At 44.2% G+C, this 13,321-nt stretch overlaps 2 protein-coding genes across 3 annotated transcripts in view; one reads left to right on the top strand and one right to left on the bottom strand.

The window, feature by feature from the left end:
• The window catches only part of FCSK (fucose kinase), a 218,248-nt gene extending 215,596 nt beyond the window's left edge, over positions 1 to 2,652 (bottom strand). The window contains exon 1 of the mRNA XM_033942656.1: positions 2,634 to 2,652. The gene's annotated coding sequence lies outside the window, so the exon portion shown is untranslated. The remainder of the gene's footprint in view (positions 1 to 2,633) is intronic.
• Positions 2,653 to 2,953: 301 nt separating this feature from the next.
• The window catches only part of ST3GAL2 (ST3 beta-galactoside alpha-2,3-sialyltransferase 2), a 268,783-nt gene continuing 258,415 nt past the window's right edge, over positions 2,954 to 13,321 (top strand). The window contains exon 1 of one of the 2 annotated variants that reach the window (XM_033943538.1): positions 2,954 to 2,998. The gene's annotated coding sequence lies outside the window, so the exon portion shown is untranslated. Of the gene's footprint in view, positions 2,999 to 5,045; positions 5,155 to 13,321 lie in introns of those variants that run through there. The other variant, XM_033943539.1, reaches the window with a different exon arrangement.

The raw sequence follows: 13,321 nt of genomic DNA, 5'->3' as shown, positions 1-13,321 counted from the left end.
TTCAAAGCCAAACTTGATTTATGGAGCCGACGAATGAACATTGGGATTTTTGACAAGTTTCAAACTTTAGCAGAGGTTGTTAAAGATACCAAGTCAGGGCTTTCTTTCTCCTAGCTTGTGTATGATCACCTATCTCAGCTTTCAATAGAGTTTGAATATTATTTCTCAACCACAAAAGACCCCCGAAATTGGACGGAATGGATCCGTGATCCATTTGTGAATAAGTCAGGTGAATCAACTTTGTCTGTGCTTGAAGAGGATCAACTACTTGAGGTTGCAAATGATGGTGGCCTTAAAAGTATTGTTTGAGACAACTTCAAATCTCCATACATTTTGGATTAAAGTCAAGGCAGAATATCCTGAGGTTGCCACAAAAGCACTGAAAAGTCTACTTCCATTTCCAACATCCTATTTTTGTGAGGCAGCATTTTCTGCAGTGACAGCAACTAAAACGAGATTATGGAGTTGACTGAACATTGTTGTTGCTTTAGAACAGTGGGCTCAAACTCGCGGCCCTCCAGGTGCTATTTTGCGACCCGCGGTCTTATATGCGATCTCGCACTCTGGGCTGCAAAAGAGACTCCAGCGCCAGCTGACTTGCAACTTCCTGCTGCCGTCGTGTATGACAGGACTCCTGCCTTCGCGTATTTACACGAAGGCAGGCGTCCCAGCACACACAACAGCAGCAGGAAGTTGCAAGTCAGCTGACACCGGTGCGATCTCGCACACTGGAGAGGAAGAAAGGCTCCAGCGCCGCCATCAGCTGACTTACAATTTCCTGCTACCATTGCGTATGCCGGGACTCCTGCCTTCGCGTATCTATGCTAAGGCAGGAGTCCTGGCATACGCAATGGCAGCAGGAAGTTGCAAATCAGTTGATGGCAGCACCGGAACCTCTCTTCCTGCCCAGTGTGTGAGATCACATACAGACGGCGGCTGCAAAATACAGATATTGCTGGACAGGGGGATGGGGAGGAAGGAAGGGAAAAGGGTTAGTGCTGGACAGGGGGAGCAGGGAAGAGAGAAGGGGTACTGCTGGACAGGGGGAAAGGGAGAAGGGGTACTGCTTGACAAAGGGAGCAGGGAAGGGAAAAGAGGTACTGCTGGACAGGGAGGAGGTAAAAGGAAGGGAGAAGAAGTGCTGCTGGACCTGGCAGAAAGGGAGGGAAAGGAAAGGTGCTACACATTGGGAAGGGTGAGATGATGCATGGGGAGAGAGCATGTTGGGTTGGGAGGTGGGAAGAAGGGATGCCACTGTGGGAAGAGGCAAGGACAGAGAGAGAAAGTGTGCAGGAGGCAGAAAGTGGACTCATGGAGAGGGTGATATGGATGGGGAGGATTGAAAGGAGGGAAGGAGAAATGTTACACTGGGGAAGGGAGAGAGGGCAGAAAGTGAAAAGTTGGACTCATGGAGAGAGAGAGAGAGAGAGAGAGAAAGAGAGAGAGAGAAAGAGATGTTTGGTTGAAGGAAGGAGAGAGATGTTGTTTGGTCGAGGGAAGGAGGACTACAGGAGAAGCATGCAAGAGGAAGAGAGAAATAAATGTTGGACTGGTGGAAAGGAGAGAGAAATGTTGGACTGGGAGGGGTTCCAAAAAGAAGGAAGGGAAGGGAGATGGATTGCAGGGGACAAAAAGGAGGAAGGGAAAGAGAAATGTTGCAATGGGGGGGAGGGGGGAAGGAGAGAGATGTCAGATCATGGACATAGAGAGGGAAGGAGAGATTGAGATAGGAAGGGAAGGGAAGACATGAAAAAGTAGATTTTGAGAAGAAAGCAGAAAAATTGAATGTTAAGTTAATGCCAAATATGGATGCAAGTTTGATCCAAACAGACCGGAGATTTTAAATTACAGTCCACTTGAGGGGGTGATACTTTCAACATAGAACAAAACACAAAAGACCCCCTCTCATCAATACTGGGCAAGTTTCTCAAATAATATGATCATATAACATTTAAAGGCTTTAAAATATTTAAATGTGCTCATAAGCAAGGCGCCACTGCAACGGTACAATGTCGCTGGAAAGGTGCTTGAATTTTAATCATAACACATTGCATGGAGCAAGGATTCCCGCTTCTACTGGAGTGGCAAATGTTATGGCTCTACAAAAGTTGTTTAACAGTAGAGCACTTATCTGAAAAGGTCAGTTCACAGGCTCCAACACAGTCTGTGTTTCGCTACTGCTACATCAGGAAGCCGGAAAGATACACTTTTTATATTGGTTTTATTTGCAGTGTGCAGTGCCTGAGTCCTTTGGTCTACACACTGGATGTTGAAAAAAGACATCTTCAGGGACGAGGAAGCGGAAAAAAGCGGAGATGGAAGTAGTAGGAGGCTGATGATGCATCCTTCTAGCTGCACCTTCTTTCTGAAAATCAAGATCACATCTGTAGGGCCAGTTTGAAAAAAAAAAAAATGGACATTGTTCATTCTCTCCTCAAGAATAATGTCTTGAAACGCTGGTACCCTGGCAGTTGAGAGGATGGACTGCCATTCTGCACATGTCCTCTTTAGGGAAGTATTTGGGCAAAAGCTTATACTTTTCACCCCTTGGAGTTCTACAAATAATATTAAAGAGGCAGGGAGAAAGGCAAAACACCAGCAAGTCGACCATTTGAAGACTTTGAAATACTGACGTTTCACTCTGTGGAGTAAAATGAACTGTCCTCATCCTCAATTCCTTGCATCCTTAAACGTGGCAGGGCCGAATATGCTGCTTTTCCAGCCGCGAAGGAGGACGTTCGGGGATTCAGCGCCTAGACTACAAGGCCCAGAAACCCCTGCTCAGGTGGCTCGTCTCAGCCCGCGGAGGGAGGTGGGAGGAGTAGTTTTGGACTGACGGTAGCTTTGTGTAGCACGGGTGATGCAACCGAGCAGGACTACAAATCCCAGCAACAGCAGCGCCGCAGCATCGTGCTAATGGGAGGGAAAGAGGGGGGGGGGGGGGATTTCTCTTGTAGCGGTCAGTGGAGGATGGAGAGCTGAGAGAGATGATTGCGAGGTAAGCTTCCCGGCTTTCCTGTCTCTGGGTTTAATGGAAACGCTGCTGATCGGGATGGAAGAAAGGGGCAGTGGGGAGGATGAGGGAAGGGAGACTGCGGCGGTGGCAGCTCTGACCCCCCCCCCCCCCATTCGTGTGTGTGAATGCTTTCTCCCTCACTCAGCCCCAAGGGAAGTGCGAGCCGTCACTTTTATTCAAGTGGAGCCGGAGATTAGCTGCTCATTGTCTGCCACATGGTTTCCTTCATGTGCATCTGCTTCCCTGCAGCAGAGCAAAATCTATGCGTCCTTCCATTGATGCCTTTTGCAGTCTGTTTCCTATGTGTGCAGACCCTTGGCTTGCAAGGCACGAGAACCCTATTAATGAATTAATTTTCCTTCCGCATTGACATTTCCAACTGCTGAGTCTGAGTTATAGCCAAATAAGCTGTTTGAATTATTTCCGCTCCCACCCCACCCCTCCTGTAGCACAAAGCCTAAAATTTTCATGATTTCTTTATTTTTAATTTAGCAGTTGAAACCGTCGTATTACAAGTGTTGATTTGACTAGGCTGTTGAATGGGTTCTCTTATGTATGTGATCATTTTCCATTTTTTTCATATTACTATATACGGTATATTCTGGTGGTGCCTTGCTAGGATAACGCTTGCAGAAAAAGTTTCTGCTCCCAAACCCAGCAGCATCACCTTTAATTGGGATTGTTTGCTGTGAATGTTTATATTTCCTATAATAATCACCCTGGAATAATAAACACTAAAGGAAAAGCAATCGATTTGTCTATCAAATTTTTTAAAGTAACTATAGCTACTTTGTAAAGGCTCTTTATTTCTGTTTTGAGTGGAATACAATAGTAATGCATTGCATCTTGAGCCACTGCCTTTCTAGTAGTTTAATGTGTGTTATATTTGACTGAAGGAAATTCATGCTAGCTACTGAACCTTACAGAAAAGGTTATTCTGAAACCTTTATTCATGATCACATGCTCAGGTGATCAGTAAATGTTGCCTGGAGAAAGTAAAAATAGTTTAGAGTCAAGCTCCCCTGTTAATTAGCTGTAGATGCTGTTGAAACTGAGCTTTGAACTTGGGGCAGTGGACAGATCCAGCTGAATGACACGGGTACGCAGGAATTCCCTGAACTAGATCAGATTGACCTACGTCCATCATCCTGTCTAGGATAGTAGCAAGCAGCGGGTGCCTGAAGGAGGTGTTAAAAAACAAACAAACAAAAAACAGGAAATATGTAGAGTAAAAAACATAAGAATTGTCATACTAGGACTGACCGAAGGTCCATCAAGCCCAGTATCCTGTTTCCTACATTGGCCAACACAGGTCCTAAGTACACTATCAGATTCCAAGCACTTTATTGGCATGTGGTTATGGTTCAAACAATTTTTATTGATGCAAACAACAGAATAAGCAAAACAGTGGCATAATAGGGTTCTCATCAACAAACAATGAGGCATCGTCCTCAACACTAAAAACCAGGCATCAATAGATTCCCCCGCCAACTCTGCCCACGGGCAAGCAAGGCCAAAGTCAGTGGCATGGCGCCTCGAGGACCTGGACACTTATGAGCCCCGAAGAAAGCTATCCCACCTCCCTCCCCCCACTCATCCCTAGAGACTCTAACTGTTACTAAATATCAAAACCCAACAGAACACCCCCTTTCTTCCCCCAAAACCCCATTCCCCCCCGGTACTCTCCACCCCGCCTCACTGTATCTCTCTCGCCCCATCATCTATTGGCATGTGGTTAAAATTGTTTAATCATCAACCCCTGTTTGCCCTTGGTTCATAAGCTTATTGATTTTAACTATGTTTTCTGTCATAAATACAATCCCTGAAACCTCCTGTGTGTTCTGTCAATGTGCCCTGAATAGACAGTGAAGGAAGAGTAGGGAGTGTCTCTCGTGCTTATCTGCATAGTGCTATAGAAATAGGTTGTGCAATGTTAAAGGCAATTGGTGCATGTGTTGCCAGAAACCACAAATATTATGGTAAAAAAAAGAGTTAGGAGGAGCAGAAGAGAAATAAAAAGGAGGATTGCTGAGTTCAGGCTGTGATCAAAATGATCTTTGGTCCTATTATGTTTCTGGCCCAGTGGTGGGATATGATAAAGCTGCTGTTTTTTTCCTACTCCCTGAGGATTAAATAGGGTGAGTTTTCTTTTTTTTTTTCCGTTACTTCCTTCATGGGCAGTCCTTTGTTTTTCTCTCTGGCAGCTTTTGCAAATGTGCATTTCTTATGTCTTTCTGTTTTTGCACAGAACATTAAGAAATGTTTTTCTTCAGCGCTTGGTGCACTGGGACATTTATTTCAGTATGGCTATATTTTCTTTCATAGGATTCTGTCTTATGGTCCCTTATTCTGTGATGGTCGGGGAATCTGTCTAGGTTTCTGGGGTGTGACTGAGCTGAGCTATTTTACTGGTATGTGGTTTCTGGGTTGAGGTTTGCAGGACTGTGCCGCTTGTTCTGATTTCTGGACTTCATCCTTTTCTAGGAAATGCATTGGCATCCTAGCATCTAGTGTAGCATTCTGTGTTTCCATTTCATAGGTACAGTTGTTGCTGTTTGAATCCAGGAGGTAACATTTTTCCTTGTCTGTCCTGGCATACTTACAATCTGTCTAATGTACCTGGGGCAATGGGGGGATTAAGTGACTTGCCCAGGGTCACAAGGAGCAGGATGGGTATGAACTTGCAGCCTCAGGGTGCTGAGGCTGTGGCTATAACCACTATGTCACACTCCCTTCAGCCAGATGCTAGCTTCCTTTTCTTCGTTGTTGGGTTTTCTCTACATTAAGATGCCCTTTCTGGTATAGTACCTGCTATATACCTTACCAGCTACTAGCCAGGCATGTGCCCTCCAGCCACTGCGGCACCATTCCTACCCCCATTTGTGTTTGCAAAAATGATACCTCTGTAAGGTGTATTTTAACTTGTTGACTTTCCTTCATAGCAAATGTTTGCAACAAGATTAGCTACCGCTCATTTGTATCCATAACAAACTTTGTGTGCTCCCCAGTCTCTGGGAAATTCATGGATTAGTCCACCATCCTCTTGTGTAAATCTTGGATTCTGTCTCTGTCCTTTTAGAACAATAACCCTGTCTCTCCTTGTTTAACCTAAGGATGTTTGTGTCTGTGTGGTGCTTCTTTTATCCTTTTCTTTCTTCCAAACACTTTTCCCCATTAGTCCTGAATCAGATTTGATTATAGATGACTCCTCTGTCATCTCCCCTCAGCTAAACATCTGCCTGGAACACCCAAACAAGAAACCTCTAACCCAGCCGTTTGCAAATGAAACAGCAGCTTTTTCTTTCACCATCCTGGTTGGCCATAAAATGCCTCCTCCAGCCATTAGTCACCTTTGCCTTATTTTAGCTGAATCCTCAGTATGGAAATTACTGTACATAAAAAAAAAAAATCACTCGGCCACCACTCTCACCTTGCTCAGTACAGAATGTTTCCACGGTAACCGCTTCAGCCCATTCCCGATGCACAGTGACTAGCTATTTCTTATGCCAGGTTCTCTGAACTCTTCTGGCATGAAATTCAATCTTTCATCTAGATGTGATTCTCTTCCATTCTGCAGTTTGCATCACTATTTGAGATTCTCTTGGTTACAGGGATCTCTCTCTATCTAGAATCATTAGACCACATTTTTGCCAGCTCCTCCCAAAGGATATCCTTTAGGTTTCTTTTTATAATCAAGCTTTTTATTCTTTTGCTGGGAAAATATTAAGTGGCAGCACACAAATGATTTTTCAAGTAAAACTTTTCACTTATGTCTCCAAAAGCAAAGTGGTGTTGGCAGAGAGCAGTGTCCCTTAGCCTCTTTGAGTTTCTTTAGGGTGCTAGGCCTCCTTGCCAGATGTTACTGTTTTCTTGAGTTGCAAGCACAGGCTGTATGAAGTCTTTGTATATCATCACCCTCTGCATCTCCTAAGCTTATTACACCGATTGCTGCTATTGGTATTGTAGCAGGTTGCCACAATGCTTCATCACTGCCGTAGTAGGAAGAACATTCTGGTGTAGAATGACACGGGGAACAATTTTGTCCCCCCCCATCCCGTCCCCGCGAGCTCAGTCCCCCATCCTGTGAGCTCGGTCCCCTCTCCGTCCCGCGACATCGGTCCCCGTCCCGGCGAGCCATCTGATCCCATCCACACAAACCTTCTGTGTTCCTATTTTCCTCATTTCTAATATCTCCCCTCTGTACCTGTATACTCCCTCCTGTGTCCGGAATTGCCCCTCCCTCGTATCCATATACCATCCCCATGTATCTCCCCTTTATGTCTCTGTCCCTATGCCCCCATGCACATAATTTCCCCTCGGTTTCTGTTACCTTTTATTCACAGAAAATTATTTTTACAGACTTTAAGGATATGCCAGTGTTCACTTTTACTGATGGCTGCCAACCCTGAAGGAAGGTGTAGGCAAGAGAATAGGCAAGAGATTTGGTCCACAAGTATCACCTGCAACATGATTCTTGAACTTGATTTTTAAGTATTCAAGAGGGCTAGCATGCCAAGTATTTCCATTTTCTTAAATATCACTGTGGAACAATTACACATAGTAACATAGTAACATAGTAGATGACGGCAGATAAAGACCCGAATGGTCCATCCAGTCTGCCCAACCTGATTCAATTTAAATTTTTTTTTTTTTTTTTTTTTCTTCTTAGCTATTTCTGGGCAAGAATCCAAAGCTTTACCCGGTATTATGCTTGGGTTCCAACTGCCGAAATCTCTGCTCATCTACACCCTCCCAGCCATTGAAGCCCTCCCCAGCCATTGAAGCCCTCCCCTGCCCATCCTCCACCAAACGGCCATACACAGACACAGACCGTGCAAGTCTGCCCAGTAACTGGCCTTAGTTCAATATTTAATATTATTTTCTGATTCTAAATCTTCTGTGTTCATCCCACGCTTCTTTGAACTCAGTCACAGTTTTACTCTCCACCACCTCTCTCGGGAGCGCATTCCAGGCATCCACCACCCTCTCCGTAAAGTAGAATTTCCTAACATTGCCCCTGAATCTACCACCCCTCAACCTCAAATTATGTCCTCTGGTTTTACCATTTTCCTTTCACAGGAAAAGATTTTGTTCTACGTTAATACCCTTTAAGTATTTGAACGTCTGAATCATATCTCCCCTGTCTCTCCTTTCCGCTAGGGTATACATATTCAGGGCTTTCAGTCTCTCCTCATACGTCTTCTGGCGCAAGCCTCCTATTATTTTCGTCGCCCTCCTCTGGACCGCCTCAAGTTTTCTTACGTCTTTCGCCAGATACGGTCTCCAAAACTGAACACAATACTCCAAGTGGGGCCTCACCAATGACCTGTACAGGGGCATCAACACCTTCTTCCTTCTACTGACTACGCCTCTCTTTATACAGCCCAGAATCCTTCTGGCAGCAGCCACTGCCTTGTCACACTGTTTTTTCGCCTTTAGATCTTCGGACACTATCACCCCAAGGTCCCTCTCCCCGTCCGTGCATATCAGCTTCTCTCCTCCCAGCATATACGGTTCCTTCCTATTATTAATCCCCAAATGCATTACTCTGCATTTCTTTGCATTGAATTTTAGTTGCCAGGCATTAGACCATTCCTCTAACTTTTGCAGATCCTTTTTCATATTCTCCACTCCCTCTTCGGTGTCTACTCTGTTACAAATCTTGGTATCATCTGCAAAAAGGCACACTTTTCCTTCTAACCCTTCAGCAATGTCACTTACATACATATTGAACAGGATTGGCCCCAGCACCGAACCCTGAGGGACTCCACTTTTCACCTTTCCTTCCTTCGAGCGACTTCCATTAACCACCACCCTCTGGCGTCTGTCCGACAGCCAGTTTCTGACCCAGTTCACCACTTTGGGTCCTAACTTCAGCCCTTCAAGTTTGTTCAACAGCCTCCTATGAGGAACTGTATCAAAGGCTTTGCTGAAATCCAAGTAAATTACATCTAGCATATGTCCTCGATCCAGCTCTCTGGTTACCCAATCAAAAAATTCAATCAGGTTCGTTTGGCACGATTTACCTTTTGTAAAGCCATGTTGCCTCGGATCCTGTAACCCATTAGATTCAAGGAAATACACTATCCTTTCTTTCAGCAACACTTCCATTATTTTTCCAACAACTGAAGTGAGGCTCACCGGCCTGTAGTTTCCTGCTTCATCCCTGTGACCACTTTTATGAATAGAGACCACATCCGCTCTCCTCCAATCCCCAGGAATCACTCCCGTCTCCAGAGATTTGTTGAACAAGTCTTTAATAGGACTCGCCAGAACCTCTCTGAGCTCCCTTATTATCCTGGGATGGATCCCGTCTGGTCCCATCGCTTTGTCCACCTTCAGTTTTTCAAGTTGCTCATAAACACCCTCCTCCGTAAACGGCGCAGAATCAACTCCATTTTCTCGTGTAACTTTGCCAGACAATCTCGGTCCTTCTCCAGGATTTTCTTCTGTGAACACAGAACAGAAGTATTTGTTTAGCACATTTGCTTTCTCCTCATCACTCTCCACATATTTGTTCCCAGCATCTTTTAGCCTAGCAATTCCATTTTTTATCTTCCTCCTTTCACTAATATATCTGAAAAAATTTTTATCTCCCTGTTTTACATTTTTAGCCATTTGTTCTTCCGCCTGTGCCTTCGCCAAACGTATCTCTCTCTTGGCTTCTTTCAGTTTCACCCTGTAGTCCTTTCTGCTCTCCTCTTCTTGGGTTTTTTTATATTTCATGAACGCCAACTCTTTCGCCTTTATTTTCTCAGCCACTAGGTTGGAGAACCATATCGGCTTCCTTTTTCTCTTGTTTTTATTGATTTTCTTCACATAAAGGTCCGTAGCCATTTTTATCGCTCCTTTCAGCTTAGACCACTGTCTTTCCACTTCTCTTATGTCCTCCCATCCTAACAGCTCTTTCTTCAGGTACTTTCCCATTGCATTAAAGTCCGTACGTTTGAAATCTAAGACTTTAAGTATCGTGTGGCCGCTCTCCACTTTAGCCGTTATATCAAACCAAACCGTTTGATGATCGCTACTACCCAGGTGAGCACCCACTCGAACATTAGAGATACTCTCTCCATTTGTGAGGACCAGATCCAATATCGCTTTTTCCCTTGTGGGTTCCGTCATCATTTGTCTGAGCAGAGCCTCTTGAAAGGCATCCACAATCTCCCTACTTCTTTCCGATTCCACAGACGGAACATTCCAGTCCGCATCCGGCAGATTGAAATCTCCCAAACGCAGAACCTCCTCTTTCTTTCCAAACTTTTGGATATCCACAATCAGATCCTTATCAATTTGCTGCGATTGAGTCGGAGGTCTGTAGACTACACCCACGTAGATAGAAGTTCCATCTTCTCTTTTCAGAGCAATCCATATCGCTTCTTCCTCTCACCAGGTCCCTTGCATTTCGATCGCTTGGATATTGATCTTTACATAGAGAGCTACTCCTCCACCTTTATGACCATCTCTGTCCTTCCTAAAAAGATTATATCCCGGTATGTTTGCATCCCATCCATGTGATTCACTGAACCATGTCTCTGTGATAGCAACAATATCTAGATCTGCCTCTAATATCAGGGCTTGCAGATCATGAACTTTGTTGCTTAGACTGCGAGGATTTGTGGTCATCGCTTTCCAGCTATTTTTCAGCAATAATCTCCTTTTTTGTATGGATTTTTGTGTCGTTTCACTTTCCGTTGCAATACTAAGAAATGAGTTGCTGATATTGCTTATGTTGGAGCCTTTACTACTATCACATCTTTTCTTTTGCCGGGGGTGGTCTCTATAATTGTCCTTCGTACATACACCACCCCCACCTTCTAGTTTAAATGCCTAGAAAAATATTGTCTAAATTTCTCTGCAAGGTTTCTTTTTCCTGCTGTAGTAATATGTAGCCCATCAGTGCAATATAGCTTCTTGTCCTTCCATGTATTTCCCCATCCTCCTATGTACCTGAAGCCTTCTTGATGACACCAGGCTCTGAGCCATCTATTAAAGTCCTCTGTGTTTTTCACTCTTTGCTCTCCCTTTCCATATGCAGGCAGTATTTCAGAAAAAGCTAAAGTCTTTACAAAAGGTTTCACGCCCTCACCAAGCTCCCGAAAAGCTTTCTGTGCTGCAAGTGTGGAGTTGTTGGCCAGGTCATTTGTTCCCAGATGGATAACAACATCAGTGTTAAAATCCTTAGTTTCTTCCTTAATTATAGTCAGTATTTGCCTGGAACTCCTGGTAGCTGAGGATCCTGGAAGACATTTCACTATTTTGGTCTCCTTGCCTTGTGTTCCAAGGTTAATGCCTCTGATGATGGAATCCCCCAACAGTAATAGTTTTCTGTTTTTGGCTTTTTTATTTGTACTTAGGGTGCGCTTGTTCTCTTGAGTTACCTTCATTGGTTCCAGTCCCACCTCCCTTCTGTTTTCCTGAGTATCGCAGTGGAGCGAAGGAATTCTGTAGAGGTAATATTAGTGAAGGTGGATGTTTCTGTGTTACATGTCGCAGTCTTCCTGAGCCTACTGTGACCCATTTATTCCTGGGCTGTTTTATTCTTTGAGGTAGAGGTGGTAAGTTGGTGTGATTTTGTGGAGTGATGGAAGCTGCTTTAATTGTATTCAATTCCTGTTTAAGTTTGCAGAGCTCCTCCTTAATACTGGCAAGTTGAAGACAGATGGGGCAAGCCTTAAGCCTCCAAATAGTATGTCTTGGAATTAAAGCACCACAGTGATTGCATAGAATAAAGGTCATCTTGATTGGTTGTGAAGTGACTTGATTTGAGTAGTCCTGATTATATGGGTCTCTATATATGAATAGTGGTCCCTGGGGTTGGTGGGACTATAAGTAAGACTACTAGTAAGGCAGAAATATAGGCTCTATACCACCTAAACAAAACTGCAGGTTCTATCAGTGCTACCCTAAAACACAGGATTTATAACAGGATTTTCCCTACTTTAGTCACCCTGAGCCACAGGCACCAGAAATATAGGCTCTATACCACCTAAAACACAGTATTTTAAACAAAAATGCAGGAAGAGGAAATAAGATTTAACAGAGGAAAGAGAAGGATTTATTTTTTGTGCTTTTTTATATTTTTTTAGTAAGAAACAGGGAGGAGAAGAGAAATTAAGCAGATATAATGCTGAAAACCAGTCAAAAGAGCAGAATATGAAATGCTGAGTAACTTAGCTTTTAGATGTTTACAGGGCAGCCTTGTTCACATTAGGAGATTTTCAGCTCTCTGTATACAAAACCTTCCCTTCAAATTCCACAGCTGCTGTTGCAAATGGATAAAGATTCACAATATGTTTACTTAATTACCAAAGTTAAACTAGAGTTTCTTCTTAAGTTTAAGATCTATTCATTGTGCACTACTGATGCTGAGGTTAGTAATCATCGCACGGTCTCCTTCTCTTTCTTCCTATTATCCAGCATTTTTCTCCCTCCTTCCCAAGGTCTAATATCTCTCCCTTTCTCTTCTTTCCCTTCATCACAAAGTCCACTCTCTCTCTCCCCTTCTTACCCAATCCTGGGCTCATCATTTTGTCCTCCAGTTTATCATTTCCCCCTCTCTCTCAATCACCTTGGCTAACTTAAGGGTTCCAGGAGGCCCCCATGGTCTGGCAATTCTCCTCAACACAATTCAAAGTCTCCATCCTTTCCTCTTACCTTCCTAGTTTACTTTAAAAACATTTTCCTTCTCATGAGGTTACAGGTGCGGCAGCTATTCTGAGATGCTGTCTGAAGTTGCCTGGAAACTTTCCTTTCTTCTCCCAGTGGCACGCTTTCAACAAGTCATGTGCGGCTGCTTGAGCTGAATCTTCTCCTCCGACGCAACTTCCTGTTTCCTGTTGCATCGGAGGAGAAGATTCAACTTAAGCAGCCGCATGCGACTTGTTGAAAGCGTGCCGCTGGAAGAAGATAAATGAAATTGGCCACTTAAGGTGAGGGGAAGGGAGGGAATGAGATGGCAGGACGGTGGTGATCAGGTGGGAGGGGGCTGCTGGACCGCGCAATTTGTGACCGCGCACTATCTCTTACTTCACTGCAGAGATGAGACCATTCACTGCTCCACGGGGCAGTGAATGGCCTTGTCCCTGTCCACGCAGATGACCACTAAGTTTCTCTCCCTTTTTCGTCAGGTTACCCGCGGCTAACCACGGGTAACAGCCACCATGTCATTCTCTACATTCTGGGCCCCTGCTCCTGAAAAAAAGTGCCAATCAAACAGTAGGGGGTGTATTCAGAGAATCTGGTACACGTTTCAAGTTTATTAGGTTTTTATATACCGCCTATCAAGGTTATCTAAGTGGTTTTACA

The sequence above is a fragment of the Geotrypetes seraphini genome, chromosome 4 (genome assembly GCF_902459505.1).
Source record: "Geotrypetes seraphini chromosome 4, aGeoSer1.1, whole genome shotgun sequence".
In the NCBI taxonomy this organism is placed as follows: Eukaryota; Metazoa; Chordata; class Amphibia; order Gymnophiona; family Dermophiidae; genus Geotrypetes; species Geotrypetes seraphini.
Note: the sequence above shows the minus strand (reverse complement) of the source record. Positions and strands in the feature narration are given on the sequence as shown.